Consider the following 22,437-nt stretch of genomic DNA (forward strand, 5'->3'; position numbering starts at 1 on the left):
GAGAAAAGTGATCACCAATAACGCCTGCAAAGCCATCCATAGCTCACGTTACTTGCCACGTTAACTAAGTTAACGTGGTAGTTAACGTAGAAGTAAAAGAGAACTCCAACGTTAAGAGAAAACATGAACACCAATAACATTTTTCTCCAACGTTAGTGGTAAAAGTGGACACCACTAACGTTGGAAAACTTGGCAATGATCCACGTTAAAAGTCACGTTAACTTAGTCAACGTGAACTCTAACGTGGAAGAGGAAAACAAAAGCCAACGTTAGTGACACTCACTTTTGTCACTAACGTTGGACCAACTAGCATTGCCTACGTTAAATTTCACGTTAACACCATTAACGTGAAAGTTAACGTGGAGTTGAGATCAAAGAGCCAACGTTAGTGACACTCACTTTTGTCACTAACGTTGGAAGATGGTATCACTACTACGTTAAGAGCCACGTTAACTTAGTTAACGTGAGTTCTAACGTAGAGAATTTGGGCATTTGGAGCGTTAGTGACAAAGGTGAGTGTCACTAACGCTCTCGAAGGCGAGACACACCCACGTTAAGAGTCACGTTAGCTATACTAACGTGAACTCTAACGTAGGAACGAAAGGCACCAAGCAACGTTAATGGGAAAAGTGATTCCCAATAACGTTCGCGAAGGGGTATAAGCCAACGTTATTGGGAAAAGTGAGTCCCAATAACGTTGGCCAAAAATTGAGAAGGCAACGTTAGTGGTCACGTTAAGACCACTAACGTTGGAGTTAACGTGGGTACATGAGGGTGGAACGTTAGTGAAAAAAGTGAATGCCACTAACGTTCTTGAACCCACAATGGCACTCAACGTTAATCTCACTAAATGCCCAAGCCTAATTCATATTTCTCTGTAAGCTGGGCCCACTAAAGATAAGAACTGCTTCAACTCAAGATCCAGAGCCCACATCCAAGACTTGAAGAACTCACTAGAAGATCAAGAGGAGTAGTATATATAGGAGTAGTTTTGAACTATAGTGCGGAGCTTGGCACTTTTGAGAACTACTCTATGTATATTTACTTTCCTGCACTTTTAGCATGGATTCTTCTTTTCTGCCATTTTTCATTTCTAGAGCTATAAACAACTAAACCCCTTTCATTGGGTTAGGGAGCTCTGTTGTAATTTGATGGATCAATTATAGTTTTTATTCGTCTTCTTCTTTCTTTTCTCTTGTTCATACTAGAAAGCTTTCGATCTTAATTCAATTGGTTAGTTGTCTTGGAAAAGAAACTCTCCATAATTGGATCTCCTTTGAGCCTTGGAAAAGGGATGAGGAGATCATGCTAGAAATGCTTTCTCATGTTGGACCAAATTGGGGTTTGGGCGGATATAGTGACATGTAATCCTCCCAACACTTTGATTTGGAAATACATGTGGTATAATCAGTGACCACACTTCATCTCTTCCCATGAGCAATTAAATCAAGAAATTGGGCAATTGTTCAAGCTTAGAGAGATTGGATTGCCAAGGAATTGGGATCCAATGACTTAAGATTGCCAAGGAGATCAATGAATGCATTGATTGAGGAAGAGATGAGAATGAACTTGATCTGGAGAATGCAACATCTCCTGAACCCAATGATTTCCCCATTTCTGATCTTACCCATTCTCTTTACTTTCTGCCATTTATTTTCATGCTCATTACCCCAAATCCCCATTTAAGATTCTGCACTTTAATTTCTATTATTTATTTCTAGTTATTTAAATTTCTGCAAGTTCCCAATCTAAATTCTATTTAGCTCAACTAGCATATTCTTCTAACTAAAGTTTCTTGACCAATCAATCCTTGTAGGATTCGACCTCACTCTATTGTGAGTTTTACTTGACGACAATTCGGTATACTTGCCGAAGGGAAATTTGTTGAGAGACAAGTTTTCATGCATCAAGTTTATGGTGCCGTTGCCGGGGATTGATTTTGAATCAACAATGACTAAGTTTGAAGATCACTAGATTGAGCATTTTTTTTGTGTTTCGTTATTTGTTTATTTGATTCAGTCAATTTCCTTTAGTTTGTTTTAATTTCTTCCTCATCCCCTGCACCCTCTTTGTTTTTCGTTCTTTCTATCTTTGTTGATTACAATTCTGCTCACTAACCCACTAACTGTTTGATAATTTGCATCACTCACACTAACAATTACTCTAACAAGAATAGTTTCTTCATTTTATCTTCTGTTGTGCAATCTGTCTATTGTATGACAGGGAGAAGAGAAGGAGTTTCAACATCCTTCGATTCAGAACCTGAAAGGACCCTTTGGAGACTAAGAAGGGAAGCAAGAGGGAAAAGAATTATTGGTGCTGAGGAAGAGGAAGAATACTTTGAACCCAATATGGAAGAGAATTTGGAGAACAATCATGAAGAAGAAGCTCACAACCATGCTAGAGAAGGCCATGCAAACCGTGCTGGGCAAGAAAGGAGAGTTCTAGGCTCCTATATCAATCCTAATCCAGGAAACTGTGGAAGTAGCATTCAAAAGCCCACCATACATGCCAACAATTTCGAACTAAAACCCCAGCTCATCACCCTTGTTCAGAACAATTGTTCATTTGGAGGAAGTGCTCAAGAAGACCCCAATCAACATCTAACCACCTTCCTGAGAATTTGTGACACTGTGAAGTCTAATGGAGTCCATCTGGATGTCTATAGGCTGCTCTTGTTCCCTTTTTCACTCAGAGACAAGGCATCCAAATGGCTTGAATCCTTCCCAAAGGAGAGCTTAACAAATTGGGAAGATGTGGTGAACAAATTTTTGGCAAAATTTTACCCTCCTCAAAGAATCAACAGGCTGAGAGCTAAGGTGCAAACTTTCAGGCAACAAGATGGTGAGACTCTCTATGAAGCATGGAAGAGGTTCAAAAACTTAACAAGAAGATGCCCACCAGATATGTTAAATGAATGGGTTCAACTTCACATTTTCTATGAAAGTCTTTCCTATGAGTCAAAGAAGGCTGTGGATCATTCATCAGGAGGCTCTCTAAACAAGAAGAAAACCATTGAAGAAGCCATAGATGTCATTGAAATAGTTGCTGAGAATGACTACTTCTATGCCTCCGAAAGAAGTAACACCAGAGGAGTAATGGAGCTGAACCACATGGATGCATTGTTAGCTCAAAATAAGATGATCACCAAGCAGCTAGCAGATCTTACCAAGAAGGTGGAGGAAAACCAAGTTGCAGCAACCATCACTTCATCGTCAGCTTAAGAAGGAGCGAACATAGGAGAAGAAGGTGATTGGGAGCAAGCCAACTATATTGGAAACTCACCTAGACAAGTCCATGATCCATACTCCAAAACTTACAACTCTGGATGGAGAAATCACCCCAACTTTGGGTGGGAAAACCAACAAGACCAAGGGTAAGATCAGAGACACCACAACCTCAATTCCAACAATAATGCAACTCATCAACACACCTCACAAAGATCTTACCAACATCCATCTAACCAACATTCTTAACCACCTAATCTCAACCCACCATCATTAACAGATGATAGGCTCTCAAAGATTGAGGCTCTACTTGAAAACTTATGCAGAGAAGTCCAAGACAACAAAGTATTTAAGGAAGAAGTGCGAGCCAATATCAAGAACCAAGGAGAAAACATCAAGAGATTGGAGTCCCAAGTAGGGTATCTATCTAAACAAATTCCCAAACCCACTGATGGATTCCCCAGTGATACAGAGAAGAATCCAATAGGAGAAACAAAGAAAGTGAGATGGGAAGAATGCAAAATGATAACCACAAGTGATGAGGGGAGTATGAATGGAGTAGAACACCTCCAAAATAATCAAAAGGAAAGCCAGGAAGAAGGAAGCTATACACCCCAACCTACATCCAAGGAAGAGCTGAAAAAGAAAGAGGTATTGAACCCATATGCACCTTTTTCCCACAGGCTTAAAGGTGGTGTAACAGGGAGAATGTATTCAAGGTTCCTTGATATGTTTGCATTTCTTGATGTAAATATACCATTCATTAAAGCCCTCTAGCAAATGCCTTTCTACATCAAGTATATAAAGGAGCTACTAGCCAGAAAAAGTCCATTGAAGGGTGGACAAACAATAAAGATGAACAGGGATTGTAGTGCTCTCATTCAACCAGGGCCACCCATAAAGAAGGAGGATCCAGGGAGTTTCCACATTCCTTGTGCCATAGGAGAAACAATGATTGACAAAGGGCTTTGTGACTTGGGAGCAAGCATCAAGTTAATGCCTCTCTCCCTCATGAAGAAGCTCCAAATTAATGAACTAATTCCTACTGATGTAATTATCAGATTGGCTGACAAAACTCAAAAACAAGCAATAGGAGTGGTTGAAAATGTGTTGGTGAAGGTTGGGAGCTACTATCTTCCCACAGATTTTGTTGTTTTGGAAATGGATAAGAATCCTATTTACCCCATCATTCTGGGAAGACCATTCCTAGCCACAGCCAGAGCACTCATAGATGTAGAGCGAAGAGAGCTAGTACTGAGAATACATGATGAGCAGCTCACTTTCAATGTTTTCAACCTCTCACAAGAAGCAAGTCAAGAAAACAAAGAATCAAGAGAAGAGCAGAATGAAGCATTGATGCAAGAAACAAGCAGTAAAGCACAAACAACACAACTGGAAATCCCATGGGTTGGAAAGCCATATATTCAGGAAGAACCATATTCGAAGTTGATCCAAAGGGAACCAGAACCACCAGAGTCATGCAAAGTCAACAATAAGGATCCCTTAGAGAAAGAATCTATAGAAAGTAAGAGAGCATCAAGAGATACAAAGAAGAAAGTCCCAAGGGGATGGAGAAATAAGAAAATTCCTACAGAAAATTTCTCGCCAGGTGATGAAGTGATCTCTACATACTTTCCATCTATACCACCTCACCTCCCCACTATTCCATCTCAGCTGCCTCCTGTGTACACTATCAACAAAATCTTGTCTTTAGAGCATATGGAGCTTATCAACAAAGCCAGTGGACATAGGTTCACTGCAAGAGGAGAAGACTTCAAGCACTATCAGCCACCTTGACAAGGACCAAACGTCAAGCTAATGACGCTAAAGAAGCGCTTCATGGGAGGCAACCCATGTTCTATACCCTCGCTCTTAAATCTCTAATAATAGTAATAAGGCAATTTCCATGGATTTTTAAATCAATTTTGACAACTAATATAAAGCCCCTCTACATGCAATGTATATTACATGATAAGTTTGGTGTTCGAAGCTCACCAGTGAGGTTTGGACACACCTTATGAGGAAAATTTATTCCCCAAACTTGTTGCACCATGTGATCACAAACAAGTTTGGTGTACCAACGTGCATGCATGGGAAGCTTAATGGTTGATTGATTTGCATTCATGAAAAGCATTTAGTCATGTATAAACAAAAGAAAAAGAAAATATTTTTTTAGTTCACACTTTAAGGTTTCCCACCAAAAATTTCAAATAACTGATTGCATTTTTTTCGTGTATAGGGAATCAAAAAGGACGTTGATGGTACTTGATAGGACAATTGAGGAAGGGAGATTCGGCCACTACACCAAGGGAATTTCACACTTGTCTTCATGAGGAATGTCCTTGGAAGTGTTGCCATGCAACATTGGGAGTGGATAATTTTGAAGACCAAACCAAAACCCCTATAAATGAGGTGATCCTTGTGCTCATTCCCAACCGTCCACTATCAAACAACACCATCAATCCACACCCTTCAATCAATTGCCATCTTCCTATATAAACCCCTTCACACAACCTCTCCGTACACACTTCAAATTCTTACCCTTTCCCACTTCCTTCTTTCGGGCATACACACTTCATGCCATCTTGAGAATAACCAACACATCAACAATCTTGCATGGCATCATCAAGCTCCAAGAGAAAAAAGGGGAAGGAACCCATAGAGCATCCTCCTTTTGATGAAGGGCGATTTAGAACCTTTCATCATGCACTCCAGTATGGGTAGATGGCTGATAAAGAAATCATTTATGAACTAGGCTTCCAAGTCACAAAAACCGAGTGTCCAGAAATCACAAAGAAGGTGGAGCAACGCCGATGGGAACTCCTCACCGATCCGATCACAAGGGTGAATGCAACTCTAGTAAGAGAGTTTTATGCAAATGTAGTTAGACAGGACAAGGCGGATGACTCATACACAAGTTTTGTGAGAGGAGTCATGGTAGATTTTAGTCCCATGACCATCATGAGAGTGTTGAAATTGCGAAGCATACCCTTTGCAGAGGAGAGATATCACTCGAGAATGGACAACAACCCCAATTATGACCAAATTATACAGGATATATGTGTACAAGGAGCAGATTGGGAAAGAGGCCCCAAGAGGAAGCCCAAATTTATAAAAAGAGAAGATCTCCTCCCTGAGGCTAAAGGTTGGTTCGAAATTGTAAGGAGATCCATCCTCCCAGCTAGAAATAACTCAGAGGTAAACCTCAAGAGAGCAACGATGGTACAATGTCTAATGAAGGGAGGAGAGATCAAGGCTCATGAACTCATAGCCCAAGGCATTCGGAAGCTTGCTGAGAAGAGCGATTCTGGAGGAAAGTTAGGTTATCCCAGCACTATTTTCGTCTTTGCAAACTGGCTAGGGTGATATTTGAGGATGAAAACCCCGAGTGGATAAAGGTTGGTATTCCAATCACTTATCGTCGGATGCATGCTGCTGCAGCTCCACTACCTCCACGAAGGGTACGAAAGAGGCCAGCCCATCAAGCTGAAGAAGAACAACATCCACAGGAGCAAACCCCAGCCACCTTAAGCATGCACCAATTGCAAGAGGCTATTGATACCTTATCTAGGCAATGCATGGAAAATCAAGGGGCACAAAGGGAGTTTCAAATGCAATTAATAGACCGCCAAGAAGGATCACTCTCTAGATGGATGAATCAGCAAGGGGAATGGCAAAAATAATTGATGGACCAGCAAATGGAACAAGGGAGATAATGGAGTGAATCCTTCCATAACCTGAATCAGAAGCAAGATCAACAACAAGAAGCCATCCAAAGGCTAACCAACATCCAAGCACATCAAGGTGCACACATCCATGAGATGCATCGGAAACAGAGAGAACAAGCAGATCTTTTCGATGAATACAGAGCATTTTCGGAAGGTGTCTACATGAGTGAGACTGGGTATCATGTGAATACCCAAGCCAGGCTTGGGTACCTAGTCGGACAACTACCTGTTTTGCATCCTGGGATAACAAAATATGAAGATGTAAAGGATGAGTTAGCACGAGTGGAGCACGAAAGGGTAGAACAAAGTCATGAATCAGTAAGGAAGGCACTAGAGGATTGGAAGATAGCCAGAATGAATCGGATGAGAGGAAGCACAAGCGGACAAAGTAAACTTAAAGAGGGCAAGGAAGCAGAAGAACATGAGCATGTCAACAAGTGAAAGGTGGTGAAGTTCCTTCTTAGTTTACCTTTTTCAAAGCTTTAAATAAGAAAAATCATGTATGAAATAGAACATGCTTCCATGAGTAGTTTAGGACTTTCAATTCTGCATTTAAGTTTTGTTGCATAGGTTAAATGTGCTAGCTTAATGTCTTGAGTGTTCACTTTCACCTTTCTTACTTGTATGCTTGTTCTTTAAGTTAATCAAAAAGAAAATGTTATGAAAAGAACAAGAGTGGGGTTATTTTGTTAAGTGCATTCTGAATGTTTGTGGTATGATGATTAGTAAGCTAAGTTGGTTCACCAAATAAGGAAAGAAAGCAACTATCTATCCTAAGTCCTATGTTTGAGACACATCCTTTGAGACTAACTAAACAATAAGATCCCAATAAGAAAAGAGAAAGAGCAATAAAAGTGAAAAAGAAAGAAACACAATAAGAAATAATGCTAAGCACCAAGGGTTTTAAAATTGAGGCATGTGTCTGTGGTGTTTATGTGCAAGGGATATACTTGGATGAATAAGTTCTTAGGGGTGCCTTATCACTTGGTAACTTGGATTAACTAATCCGGGATTATCAGCTGAAAGTCCACTATCAAGAGTAACCTTTGCTACAGAACACTTAGTAACCCAAAGAGGTGCTGGACACCAAGGTCTCAAGAAAGGAATAATAACAAACCATGTGCCTGGGGTTTATGTATGAGGGAAAGAGACTTGAGGGAGTAAGTCCTTAGGGGTGCCTTAACACCTAGCACCTTGAACCAACTAGTTTGGGAGTGTTGGCTGAAAGCTTATCATAAAGAGTCGCCCTTTTACAGAGCACTTAGCCAAAAGAAAAATAAACCTTAAAAAAAAGGAAGGATCAATAAGAAAGAAGTCTCAAAGGATGCAATCAAGAAAGTGACCAAGGATTTGATAAAGGCTTGAACCCTAAAGGGGAGGAACCTAAGTTGCTATGCATGAAACCCCATAAACCAGGAATTCTACTTCTATTTTATCTTCTTGTTCTTTCATTTCATTCTTCTTATGCTTTAGTACTTGCTTAAGGACAAGCAAGCTTTAAGTTTGGTGTTGTGATGCCAGGGCATCTAGGCCAGTTTCACTGACCTTTTCTTTACTGTTTTAGGGTAGTTTCATGCATTTTCTTAGTGAATAAGGCAAGTTTTGGATGAAAATACACTCACACCTTGATTCAAGCAACTATTGTGAACTTTGCATGATTTCATGAGAATTTTGCTAGAATTGCATGATAAATTGATGATGCATAATCTCATGACTTTGGCTAGAGTTTTGATGCACTTTAATTGCTTGATTTCAGGGCAAAGGAAGCAAGGAAGAACCACGTTAGTATTCACGTTAACCTAGTTAACGTAAACACTAACGTGGAATGGTAAAAAACTTGCAACGTTAATGAGAAAAGTGATCACCAATAACGCATGCAAAGCCATCCATAGCTCACGTTACTTGCCACGTTAACTAAGTTAACGTGGTAGTTAACATAGAAGTAAAAGAGAACTCCAACGTTAAGAGAAAACATGAACACCAATAACATTTTTCTCCAACGTTAGTGGTAAAAGTGGACACCACTAACGTTGGAAAACTTGGCAATAATCCACGTTAAAAGTCACGTTAACTTAGTTAACGTGAACTCTAACGTGGAAGAGGAAAACAAAAGCCAACGTTAGTGACACTCACTTTTGTCACTAACGTTGGACCAACTAGCATTGCCTACGTTAACTTTCACGTAAAGACCATTAACGTGAAAGTTAACGTGGAGTTGAGATCAAAGAGCCAACGTTAGTGACACTCACTTTTGTCACTAACGTTGGAAGATGGTATCACTACTACGTTAAGAGCCACGTTAACTTAGTTAACGTGAGTTCTAACGTAGAGAATTTGGGCATTTGGAGCGTTAGTGACAAAGGTGAGTGTCACTAACGCTCTCGAAGGCGAGACACACCCACGTTAAGAGTCACGTTAGCTATACTAACGTGAACTCTAACGTAGGAATGAAAGGCACCAAGCAACATTAATGGGAAAAGTGATTCCCAATAACGTTCGCGAATGGGTATAAGCTAACGTTATTGGGAAAAGTGAGTCCCAATAACGTTGGCCAAAAATTGAAAAGGCAACGTTAGTGGTCACGTTAAGACCACTAACGTTGGAGTTAACGTGGGTACATGAGGGTGGAACGTTAGTGGAAAAAGTGAATGCCACTAACGTTCTTGAACCCACAATGGCACTCAACATTAATCTCACTAAATGCCCAAGCCTAATTCGTATTTCTCTGTAAGCTGGGCCCACTAAAGATGAGAACTGCTTCAACTCAAGATCCAGAGCCCACATCCAAGACTTGAAGAACTCACTAGAAGATCAAGAGGAGTAGTATATACAGGAGTAGTTTTGAACTATAGTGAGGAGCTTGGCACTTTTGAGAACTACTCTCTGTATATTTACTTTTCTGCACTTTTAGCATGGATTCTTCTTTTCTGCCATTTTTCATTTCTAGAGCTATGAACAACTAAACCCCTTTCATTGGGTTAGGGAGCTCTGTTGTAATTTGATGGATCAATTATAGTTTTCATTCTTCTTCTTCTTTCTTTTCTCTTGATCATACTAGAAAGCTTTCGATCTTAATTCAACTGGTTAGTTGTCTTGGAAAAGAAACTCTCCATAATTGGATCTCCTTTGAGCCTTGGAAAAGGGATGAGGAGATCATGCTAGAAATGCTTTCTCATGTTGGACCAAATTGGGGTTTGGGCGGATATAGTGACATGTAATCCTCCCAACACTTTGATTTGGAAATACATGTGGTATAATCAGTGACCACACTTTATCTCTTCCCATGAGCAATTAAATCAAGGAATTGGGCAATTGTTCAAGCTTAGAGAGATTGGATTGCCAAGGAATTGGGATCCAATCACTTAAGATTGCCAAGGAGATCAATGAATGCATTGATTGAGGAAGAGATGAGAATGAACTTGATCTGGAGAATGCAACATCTCCTGAACCCAATGATTTCCCCATTTCTGATCTTACCCATTCTCTTTACTTTCTGCCATTTATTTTCATGCTCATTACCCCAAATCCCCATTTAAGATTCTTCACTTTAATTTCTGTTATTTACTTCCAGTTATTTAAATTTCTGCAAGTTCCCAATCTAAATTCTGTTTAGCTCAACTAGCATATTCTTCTAACTAAAGTTGCTTGACCAATCAATCCTTGAAAACATGAAAGACACCAAACTTAGAAATCTTTAATGCATGGACTTTAACAAACAAAAAATGCATATGAAAAACAACATAAGACACAAAACAAGAAATCATCAAGATCAAACAAGAGGACTTATCAAGAATAACTTGAAGATCATGAAGAACACTATAAATGCATGGATTTTTCGAAAAATGCAAGGAAAGATTTTTAAAGCATGCAATTGACACCAAACTTATGACTTGACACAAGACTCTAACAAAAAACACAAAATATTTTTGGTTTTTTTATGATTTTATGATTTTTTTGTATTTTTATTATTATTATTTTTTTTTCGAAAATATAGTTTTGAAAAACGAAAAATAAAAAGAAAAATTTTGAAAAAGATTTTTGAAAAGAAAATTACCTAATCTGAGCAACAAGATGAACCGTCAGTTGTCCATACTCGAACAATCCCCGGCAACGGCGCCAAAAACTTGGTGGACGAAATTGTGATCAACAATAATGGCTCTTTGGCATGTGCCCAAAAAAAAACTAACTCAGCACTTTCTTTCCACAATCTCGTTCAACTAACCAGCAAGTGTACTGGGTCGTCCAAGTAATAAACCTTACGCGAGTAAGGGTCGATCCCACAGAGATTGTTGGTATGAAGCAAGCTATGGTCACCTTGTAAATCTCAGTTAGGCAGATTAAATTTGTTTATGGTTTCGAAAATTAATAAAAAGAAATAATAAAAGGGATAGAATACTTATGCAGATTCATTGGTGGGAATTTCAGATAAGCGAATGGAGATACTGTATGGCTCAAGAACGCCTACTTTCCTATTGCTTCAACTCAATCCTTCTTACTCCTTTCCATGGCAAGCTGTGTATAGGGGTTCACCGTTCAACGATGGCTACTTTGTATCCTCTCTGGAAAATGGTCCTCTGCGCTGTCACTCGCATGGCTAATCGTCTGGAGGCATCACACTGGCCGAAGGCTACATCCCATCCTCACAGTGAAAACTACGCTCACGCGCTCTGTCAAAGCACGGCTAATCACTGGTTGGTTCCCGCTCCTGCTGGAATAGAATCCCTTGATTCTTTTGCATCTGTCACTAACGCCCAGCACTTGCAAGTCTGAAGCACGTCACAGTTATTCATTACCGGAATCCTACTCGGAATACCACAGACAAGGTTAGACTCTCCGGATTCCCAAGATCCTACTCGGAATACCACAAACAAGGTTAGACTTTCCGGATCCTCATAAATGCCGCCATCTATCTAGCTTATACCACGAAGATTCTGTTGGGGAATCTAAGAGATACACATTCAAGCTCTGTTGCATGTAGAACGGAAGTGGTTGTCAATCACACGCGTTCATAGGTGAGAATGATGATGAGCATCACATAATCATCACATTCATCATGTTCTTGGGTACGAATGAATATCTTGGAATAAGAATAAGAGAGAATTGAATAAAAGAAAATAGAATTGCATTAATACTTGAGGTACAGTAGAGCTCCACACCCTTAATCTATGGCGTGCAGAAACTCCACCGTTGAAAATACATAAGTAAAAGGTTCAGGCATGGCCGAATGGCCAGCCCCCATGATCTGAGAACTAATCGTCCCAAGTTGTCTAATACACTAGTAAAAAGTCCTATTTATAATAAACTAGCTACTAGGGTTTACAGGAGTAAGTAATTGATGCATAAATCCACTTCTAGGGCCCACTTGGTGTATGTTTGGGCTGAGCTTGATCTATCCACGAGCTGAGGCTTTTATTGGAGTTGAACTCCAAGTTATGACGTGTTTTAGGCGTTCAACTCCGGATCATGACGTTTTTCTGGCGTTTAACTCCAGACAGCAGCATGTACTTGGCGTTCAACGCCAAGTTACGTCGTCAATTTTCGAATAAAGTATGGACTATTATATATTGCTGGAAATCCCTGGATGTCTACTTTCCAACACCGTTGAGAGCGCACCATTTGGAGTTCTGTAGCTCCAGAAAATCCATTTTGAGTGCAGGGAGGTCAGATTCCAACAGCATCAGCAGTCCTTTTTGTCAGCCTTTTTTCAGAGTTTTGCTCAAGTCCCTTAATTTCAGCCAGAAATTACCTGAAATCACAGAAAAACACACAAACTCATAGTAAAGTCCAGAAATGTGAATTTAACATAAAAACTAATGAAAACATCCCTAAAAGTAATTTGAACTTACTAAAAACTACCTAAAAACAATGCCAAAAAACGTATAAATTATCCGCTCATCATGCCTTAAACACAAGGTTGTCCCCATTCAAGTGAAGGACTAATTCGCCTCTGTTGACATCTATCACAGCTCCTGCTGTGGCTAGGAAAGGTCTTCCAAGGATGATGCAATCATCCTCTTCCTTCCTAGTGTCTAAGATTATGAAATCAGCAGGGATGTAAAGGCCTTCAACCTTTACTAACACGTCCTCCACTATTCCCTAAGCTTGTCTCAATGACTTGTCTGCCAATTGTAATGAGAACAAGGCAGGTTGTACCTCAATGATCCCCAGCTTCTCCATTACAGAGAGTGGCATAAGATTTATCCCTGACCCTAGATCACACAGAGCTTTTGCAAAGGTCATGGTGCCTATGGTACAAGGTATCAAAAACTTGCCAGTATCTTGTTTCTTTTGAGGTAAAATTTGCTGAATCCAGGTATCTAGTTCACTAATGAGCAAGGGAGGTTCACTTTCCCCAGTCTCATTACCAAATAACTTGGCATTCAGCTTCATGATAGCTCCTAAATATTGAGCAACTTGCTCTCCAGTTACATCTTCATCCTTTTCAGAGGAAGAATAGTCTTCAGAGCTCATGAATGGCAGAAGGAGACTTAATAGAATCTCTATGGTTTCTATATGAGCCTCAGATTCCTGTGGATCCTTAATAGGAAACTCCTTCTTGCTTGAGGGGCGTCCCAGGAGGTCTTCCTTACTAGGATTTTTGTCCCCCTCCTCCCTTGTGCATTCGGCCATATTGATTATATCAATGGCCTTGCACTCTCCTTTTGGATTCTCTTCTGTATTGCTTGGGAGAATACTGGGAGGAGTTTCAATGACTTTCTTACTCAGCTGGCCCACTTGTGCCTCCAGATTTCTAATGGAGAATCTTGTTTCACTCATGAAACTGAAAGTGGCCTTTGACAGATCAGAGACTACATTGGCTAAATTAGAAGTGTTTTGTTCAGAATTCTCTGTCTGTTGCTGAGAAGATGATGGAAAAGGCTTGCTATTGCCCAGCCTATTGCGTCCACCATTGTTAAAGCCTTGTTGAGGCTTTTGTTGATCCTTCCATGAGAAAATTGGATGATTTCTCCATGATGAGTTATAGGTGTTTCCATAAGGTTCACCCATATAATTAACCTCTGCCATGGCAGGGTTCTCAGGATCATAAGCTTCTTCAGAAGCTGCCTCTTTAGTACTGTTGGATGCATGTTGCCATCCATTCAGATTTTGAGTGATCATGTTGACCTGTTGAGTCAACACTTTGTTCTGAGTCAATATGGCATTCAGAGCATCAATTTCAAGAACTCCTTTCTTCTAAGGTATCCCATTATTCATGGAATTCCTCTCAGAAGTGTACATGAATTGGTTGTTTGCAACCATATCAATGAGTTCTTGAGCCTCTTCAGGCATTTTCTTTAGGTGAATAGATCCACCTGCAGAATGGTCCAATGACATTTTCAAAAATTCAGATAGACCATAATAGAATATATCTAATATGGTCCATTCTGAAAACATGTCAGATGGACATCTTTTGGTCAGCTGCTTGTATCTTTCCCAAACTTCATAGAGGGATTCACCATCTTTTTGTTTGAAGGTTTGAACATCCACTCTCAGCTTGCTCAGCTTTTGAGGAGGAAAGAATTTATCCAAGAAGGCAGTGACCAGCTTATCCCAGGAGTCCAGGCTATCCTTAGGTTGTGAATCCAACCATATTCTAGCTCTGTCTCTTACAGCAAAAGGGAAAAGCATGAGTCTATAGACTTCAGGATCAACTCCATTCGTCTTTACAGTCTCACAGATCTGCAAGAACTCAGTTAGAAACTGATAAGGATCTTCAGATGGAAGTCCATAAAACTTGCAGTTTTGTTGCATTAAGGCAACTAGCTGAGGTTTCAGCTCAAAGTTGTTGGCTCCAATGGCAGGAATGGAGATGCTTCTTCCATCAAATTTGGATGTTGGCTTTGTGAAGTCACCAAGCATTCTCCTTGCATTATTATTATTTTCGGCTGCCATCTCCTTCTCTTGTTCTAATGTTTCTGAAAGGTTACCTTTAGAATAATGTAATTTAGCTTCTCTTAATTTCCTTTTCAAAGTCCTTTCAGGTTCTGGATCTATTTCAACAAGAGTGCCTTTTTCCCTGTTCCTGCCCATATGAAAGAGAAGAAAACAAGAAAAGAAAGAGGAATCCTCTATGTCACAGTATAGAGATCCCTTTATATTAGTAGAAAAAGAAAGGGGGGAAAGAGTGAAGAAGAATGGTTTGGATTTTTTAGATGGAGAAAGGTAAAGAGAAGTGTTAGTAATTAAATAATTAAATAGAATAAGAAAAGAGAGGGGAATTTTCGAAAATAATTTTGAAAAGGGGATTAGTATTTTCGAAAATTAGAGATAAAATGTAATTAAAATTAAAACATGAAACACTTAGTTAATTAAAAAGAATTTTTGAAAAGGGTGAGATATTTTCGAAAATTAGAGAGGGAGAAGTAGTTAGGTGGTTTTGAAAAAGATAAGAAACAAACAAAAATTTAGTTAGTTGATTGAAAAAGATTTGAAATTAAATTTTAAAAAGATAAGAAGATAAGAAGTTAGATAAGATATTTTGAAATCAAATTTTGAAAAAGATAAAATTTTGAGAAGGATAAGATAAAAAGATAAGATAAAAATTTTAATAAAAAGATATTTTGAAAGAGATTTAATTTTTAAAATTACTTAACTAACAAGAAACTACAAGATAAGATTCTAGAATTTAAAGATTGAACCTTTCTTAACAAGAAAGTAACAACTTCAAATTTTTGAATCAATCACATTAATTGTTAGCATATTTTCGAAAATTTGATATAAAGATAAGAAAAAGATTTTGAAAATAATTTGAAAAATATTTTTGAAATTTTCGAAAATGATAAAAAATTGAAAAAGATATGATTTTTGAAAAAGATTTTGAAAAAAATAAGATTTTTAAAATTGAAATTTTGACTTGACTTGTAAGAAACAACTAATTTTAAAAATTTTTGACCAAGTCAACCCAAAATTTCGAAAATTTGGAGGGAAATAAGGAAAAGATATTTTTTTATTTTTGAATTTTTAATTATGAGAGAGAAAAACAACAAAAATACTCAATGCATGAAATTTTTAGATCAAAACAATGAATGCATGCAAGAATGCTATGAATGTCAAGATGAACACCAAGAACACTTTGAAGATCATGATGAACATCAAGAACATAATTTTGAAAATTTTTTGATGCAAATAAAACATGCAAGACACCAAACTTAGAAATCTTTAATGCATGGATACTAACAAACAAAAAATGCATAAGAAAAACAACAAACAACACAAAGTAAGAAAACATCAAGATCAAACAAGAGGACTTATCAAGAACAACTTGAAGATCATGAAGAACACTATGAATACATGAAATTTTCGAAAAAATGCAAGAAAAATTTTTAAAGCATGCAATTGACACCAAACTTAGAAATTGACTCAAGACTCAAACAAGAAACACAAAATATTTTTGATTTTTATGATTTTCTAATTTTTTTTTTGGATTTTTATTAATTTTTTCGAAAATATTTTTGGAAAAACAAAAAAGAAAAGAAAAATTTTGAAAAAGATTTTTGAAAAGAAAATTACCTAATCTGAGCAACAAGATGAACCATCAGTTGTCCATACTCGAACAATCCCCGGCAACGGCGCCAAAAACTTGGTGCACGAAATTGTGATCCTCTTTATATTTGCATGAGATTTATTTAATGGCTATTGGCTATGTGTGGACACAACTCCGTTCAACTTAACCAGCAAGTGTACTGGGTCATCCAAGTAATACTTTACGTGAGTAAGGGTCGATCCCACAGAGATTGTTGGTATGAAGCAAGCTATGGTCATCTTGTAAATCTCAGTTAGGCAGATTAAATTGGTTTATGATGAGTTCGAAAACTAATAATAAAAAGAAAATAAAAGGGATAGAAATACTTATGTAAATCAATAGTGGAAATTTCAGATAGGCATATGGAGATGCTGTGCTCCTCTTGAATCTATACTTTCTTATTACATTCATCCAATCCTTCTTACTCCTTTCCATGGCAAGCTGTATGTAGGGCATCACCATCATCAATGGCTACTTTTAATCCTCTCGGGAAAATGGTCCTATGCGCTGTCACTGCACGGCTAATCGTCTGGAGGCATCACCCTTGTTGATAGCTACATCCCATCCTCTCAGTGAAAATGGTCCAAATGCTCTGTCACAGCACGGCTAATCATTTGTCGATTCTCAATCAGGTTGGAATAGAATCCATTGATTCTTTTGCATCTGTCACTAACGCCCAGCCTTCAGGAGTTTGAAGCTCGTCATAGTCATTCAATACCGGAATCCTACTCGGAATACCACAGACAAGGTTAGACTTTCCGGATTCCCAGGATCCTACTCGAAATACCACAGACAAGGTTAGACTTTCCGGATCCCCATGAATGCCGCCATCTATCTAGCTTATACCACGAAGATTCTGTTGGGGAATCTAAGAGATATTCGCCCGGCCTAAGGTAGAACGGAAGTGGTTGTCAATCACGCGCGTTCATAGGTGAGAATGATGATGAGTGTCATGGATCATCACATTCATCAAAGTGTTGTGCAACGTATATCTTGGAATAAGAATAAGAGAGAATTGAATAGAAAGTAATATTAATTGTATTGAAACTTGAGGTACAGCAGAGCTCCACACCCTTAATCTATGGTGTGCAGAAACTCCACCGTTGAAAATACATAAGTGAAAGGTTCAGGCATGGCCGAATGGCCAGCCCCCTAAAACGTGATCAATAGCCTCTTAAGATGAAGAATAAAACAAAACTGAGACCAAAGATGAAACGTGGTCAAAAGACGACTAATACATTGGTAAAAAGTCCTATTTATAATAAACTAGCTACTAGGGTTTACATGAGTAAGTAATTGATGCATAAATCCACTTCCGGGGCCCACTTGATGTATGCTTGGGCTGAGCTTGATCTATCCACGAGCTGAGGCTTCTCTTGGAGTTGAACTCCAAGTTATAATGTGTTTTGGGCGTTCAACTCCGGATCATGACGTTTTTCTGGCGTTTAACTCCAGACAGCAGCATGTACTTGGCGTTCAACGCCAAGTTACGTCGTCAATTTCAGAATAAAGTATGGACTATTATATATTGTTGGAAAGCTCTGGATGTATACTTTCTATCGCCGTTGAGAGCGCGCCATTTGGAGTTCTGTAGCTCCAGAAAATCCATTTCGAGTGCAGGGAGGTCAGATTCCAACAGCATCAGCAGTCTTTTTGTCAGCCTTTTTCAGAGTTTTGCTCAAGTCCCTCAATTTCAGCCAGAAATTACCTGAAATCACAGAAAAACACACAAACTTATAGTAAAGTCCAGAAATGTGAATTTAGCATAAAAACTAATGAAAACATCCCTAAAAGTAGCTTGAACTTACTAAAAACTACCTAAAAATAATGACAAAAAGCGTATAAATTATCCGTTCATCACTCGCTAATTAGACACTCATTGAACATGACTTGATATTTGTTTTGGATGCTTGAGATCATTCCTCTCATGCCATGTTGCATGCTTTACTTCCTCATGCATCTCATGCCAAGTGTTGTGACCCGTGCTTCTATGACTACTTTGTTGCACTATTCTTTTTGGGCACACATCCCACTTGCATGTTTATTAAGTTGATCCTTTGGGTTTGACAATTTCCTTCTTTCCCTTCCTTTTCAAGATGGCCACCACAAAAGGCAAGGAGAAAGCTTCAAGGAAACCAGCCGCAAAGAGGGCACTCCCAAAGTCACGCTCTAAGGCGCACCCTTCATTAGGAGCCAAACCCCTATCTAAGAAGGCAAAAGCACCCGCTCCTATTGATGATAATGAAAAGAGCAAACCAGCAAAAGACTCTTCAAGGTTTTCCAACCGCTTCTGTGAACTTATGTTTTCCTTCATGGTTGAGAGGAACTATCATGCTGAGCATCTACTCGTTCCACCGGACAAAGTTGCTCCTTATATTCTACCCCACATTGAACAGCAAGGATGGAAGTTTCTTCTGAGAAAACCACAAGAGGTCAATCTCTCATGGGTGGTAGAATTCTATACTAACTACCATCTTCCCTCTCTTCAATCGGTATACGTGCGCCGGAAGCAAGTCTCGGTTCGGAAGAGGCTATTCAGCAAGTGCTTAATGTCCTACCAGTACCAAGTGACATGGATGGCTACCAAGAGGTCTTACGTCAGTGGGAGAAGTTTAGATTTGATTGGAACTCGATCCTCCAAGTCATTGCTGAACCAGGAGCATCTTGGATCCATGGTCGGCTCTGAATGCGACCCAAGTGCATTGATGCACGTTCCCTCACTGTGGAAGCTAAGGCTTGGGCTCAAATCCTATCTCACTATGTCCTACCTAGCATCCACAAATCATCCTTCATGGCGGATCTCGCCTTGCTTGTTTGGTGTGTCCTCACTGGGAGACCGGTGAACATTCCGCTTCTTGTCAAGCAAGCGATGGGTCAAATCTACGACCGGGGCAATTTGCCATTTCCAGCTTTGGTATCTGATTTAGTTGCTGCTGCGGATATCCCCTGGGAAGCCACAAACACGAAAGCTATAATTCTGGCTAAGGGCAATGTGGTCCCAACCGGAAAATACTTACATCTTCCTATGAACAACCCAAGCCTTGACATAGCCACACCACCTATTGTTCCTCCCATCTCATCATCACCACTACAGCAAAGATCCACTCATCAAGGGATAGAAGATCTACACCGGAAGGTTGATAGATATGAGTGTCGCAACTAACGCCGATACACCTACATCAAGAAGCTTCTGCGTTGTGTTACCCCTAGCATGGAGGAACCTGAAATATCCACATCCACCTCCAACCCAAGTGATGGGTGCTCTGATGAAGAGGATAGTGAAGGCTCCAGTTCCGACCATCCCTTGCGCATTCTTAGTAGCACGGAGGACCGTGCTAAATTCTAAGTGTGGGGAGGTCGTTCAACCGATCTCCATGGGTAACACTCTCTTCCCTTCAATACCCATTGATTTATTTCTTGCTCAGTAGTTAGTACATTGCATGTGTAGTTAGTTTTGCGTGTAAATATTCCTTGCATGATAGTTAGTCTCTATAGAGTTTCTTGGTCAAATAATAACTTCTTTTCCAAGAAACCGTGTTTTGGGGTATCCTACCCTACCAAAAATTTTTATGTTGAACTTGCTTCAAGAATGTATTTTGGAAGATAGTGATTGAGCTAAGAACACAAGCATGTAAGTTTTAAGCCTATTGTATGGTTACATCTTTTAACCATTAAGTCTCATTCTTGTGTGCATTATTCTCTCTCTATGATTGCAATCCTTGCTTTGTCTGATTCTATATGTCCATTACTTTGTGTATGAATGCATTTACATGATTGAGGCCATCATTTTTGTTCCGAGGGTTACCTGAAACGTGTAGCTTGGTCGTCTTGGGATGGCCCGAGGTGAGGGTCAGGGACCCGAACTTGATTTGTGGAGTGGTTGGTGGTGGTACCTGCAATGACACTCCGATGCTTAAGTTAGCATGGGTCCAAGCAGATGTGTGTAGAATGTGGAATGAATTATACCTGGGTGCTCCAGTGTATTTATAATGGTGTGATGTGGCCTCTTGTGGATAAGATAAGTTAGTTATCTTATCTTTTCTTTATCTTATCTTCAAATGAGGTCATCTTATCTTCAAGGGAACCGCCTTTATCTTTCTGGGCTTTTGTTGCCTTTAGATTGGGCTGTGTTCCTTCGTTTTGGGCCTGCTTTGGGCTCCTTTGGTGATTTGGCCGAGCTCTTTGAGAAGAGGTCGGGCATTTGGCCGAGCTCTTTGAGAAGAGGTCGGGCATTTGGCCTGAAGAGGTCGGGCATTTGGCCTGAAGAGGTCGGTCGGCTTGTCGCTAAACATCCCGGGTCGGACAGCTTGACCCAGGGTATGAACAATTTCAATAGTCACTCTTCCCAAATGGCCTTAACCCTTTTATCTACCATTGCTAACCAAATTTGAGCCTATGATAAACTCTTTTTATTCCTAAAAAGAGCACATCAACAACCCTAAGTGAAAAACCATGAATGTCCCTAAATTTGGATCCTTGATTAGCTTAGGAAAATTAGGATGTGTATCATTCGATTGGGAGGGTATACTTGGGAACTTGGGTAGATATAGAGGTGTGTTGTAATTGAAAACTCTGGGATTTGGGAACATACTCATGTATTGAATGATTGAACTATATGCATTGAAACTTTTGTACATGAACCTCAAGGAAAAGGGGACCAAAAAAATGAAAGGCAATGAAGGGGACAAAAATGCCCTAAGACAAGTAGTAAAAACAATGCATATGGGATATGAATTGAAAGGAATGCATGAGTGTGAAAAAAGTGGAACTCAAGGGTAGCTATGTAATGTAGTATAGTTGTATAGGTTGTTTTGTGTGTCTAGTGGGATTCTAAGTTAATCAAGGAATCAAATATTAAGCTCATCTGACCATATGCATCCTTACCCTCACCCTAGCCACGTTACAACCCATAAATAATACCTCATGATACTTGTAAGCATGCATTAAGTAATTGTTGATTGTTAGATGAAAGACAAATCTTGGAAAGCATGATTAGGAGAGGATTGAGTGATGAACCCTATACACTTGAGCGCATAGAGCGGATACACATCCGGTGAGGGTTCGATGCTCAACTCTTTGTTCCCGGCTTTCACAAGCGTTCGTTTAACAAGTCATATGCACTTCATAGTGATATCCAGTGTGGTAGGATTCATGAATTACACATTATTTTCACCCCATATACTCACATGTGTTCTCGGAAGATGGATTTACCCTTGACCAAGTAGATAGACAATTTTACATTAGTCACATGCATTTGCCTAGATAGTTTGCATTTCATAAACCTTTTCTCACCATGATCTTTGGTCTTTTTATTTTAAGCATGAGGACATGCTTGGTTTAAGTGTGGAAAGATTTGATAAACCCCAATTTTGTGGTTTATCTTGTGCTTATTTTGGTGGTTTTAATCAAAATTTCTCACACTTATTCACAAGAAATGCATGGTTTTATGTTCACTTCCCAATGTTGCTGCATTGTGGAAAACATGCTTATTTTGCCTTATAATTGCTATATTTTGATTCTCTTTATTGCCATTCGATGCCGTGACATATTTGTTGAGTGATTTTAGAATTAGTAAGGTAAGAATGGCCTAGAAGAGAGAAGGAAAGCATGCACCAGAGGAAGGAACATGAAGATTTGGATTTTGGGAACTGCAGCATCGGCGCGCACGCGCACGTGTGGATGAGGACAGCTGGAAGTGGCGCGCAACGATGGACGCATCCGCGCAGGCCAGAGAATTTCCAACGACGCGAACGCGCAGCTAGCGCGCACGCATGGATCACAAAAGCAATCAGCGCGGGTGCATGCTTGGTGCGCACACGCGGGAAGCTGCATGTGACCTCATTAAAAGAAATCGTGCCTGGCAATTTCTGAGGCTCAACAGGCCCAATTTCAGGCTGTTTCTACATGGAAAAGACCCAAGGATGCTAAGGAGAAAGGGGGGTCAATCATTTTACACTAA

The sequence above is a fragment of the Arachis stenosperma genome, chromosome 7, assembly GCF_014773155.1.
Source record: "Arachis stenosperma cultivar V10309 chromosome 7, arast.V10309.gnm1.PFL2, whole genome shotgun sequence".
In the NCBI taxonomy this organism is placed as follows: domain Eukaryota; kingdom Viridiplantae; phylum Streptophyta; class Magnoliopsida; order Fabales; family Fabaceae; genus Arachis; species Arachis stenosperma.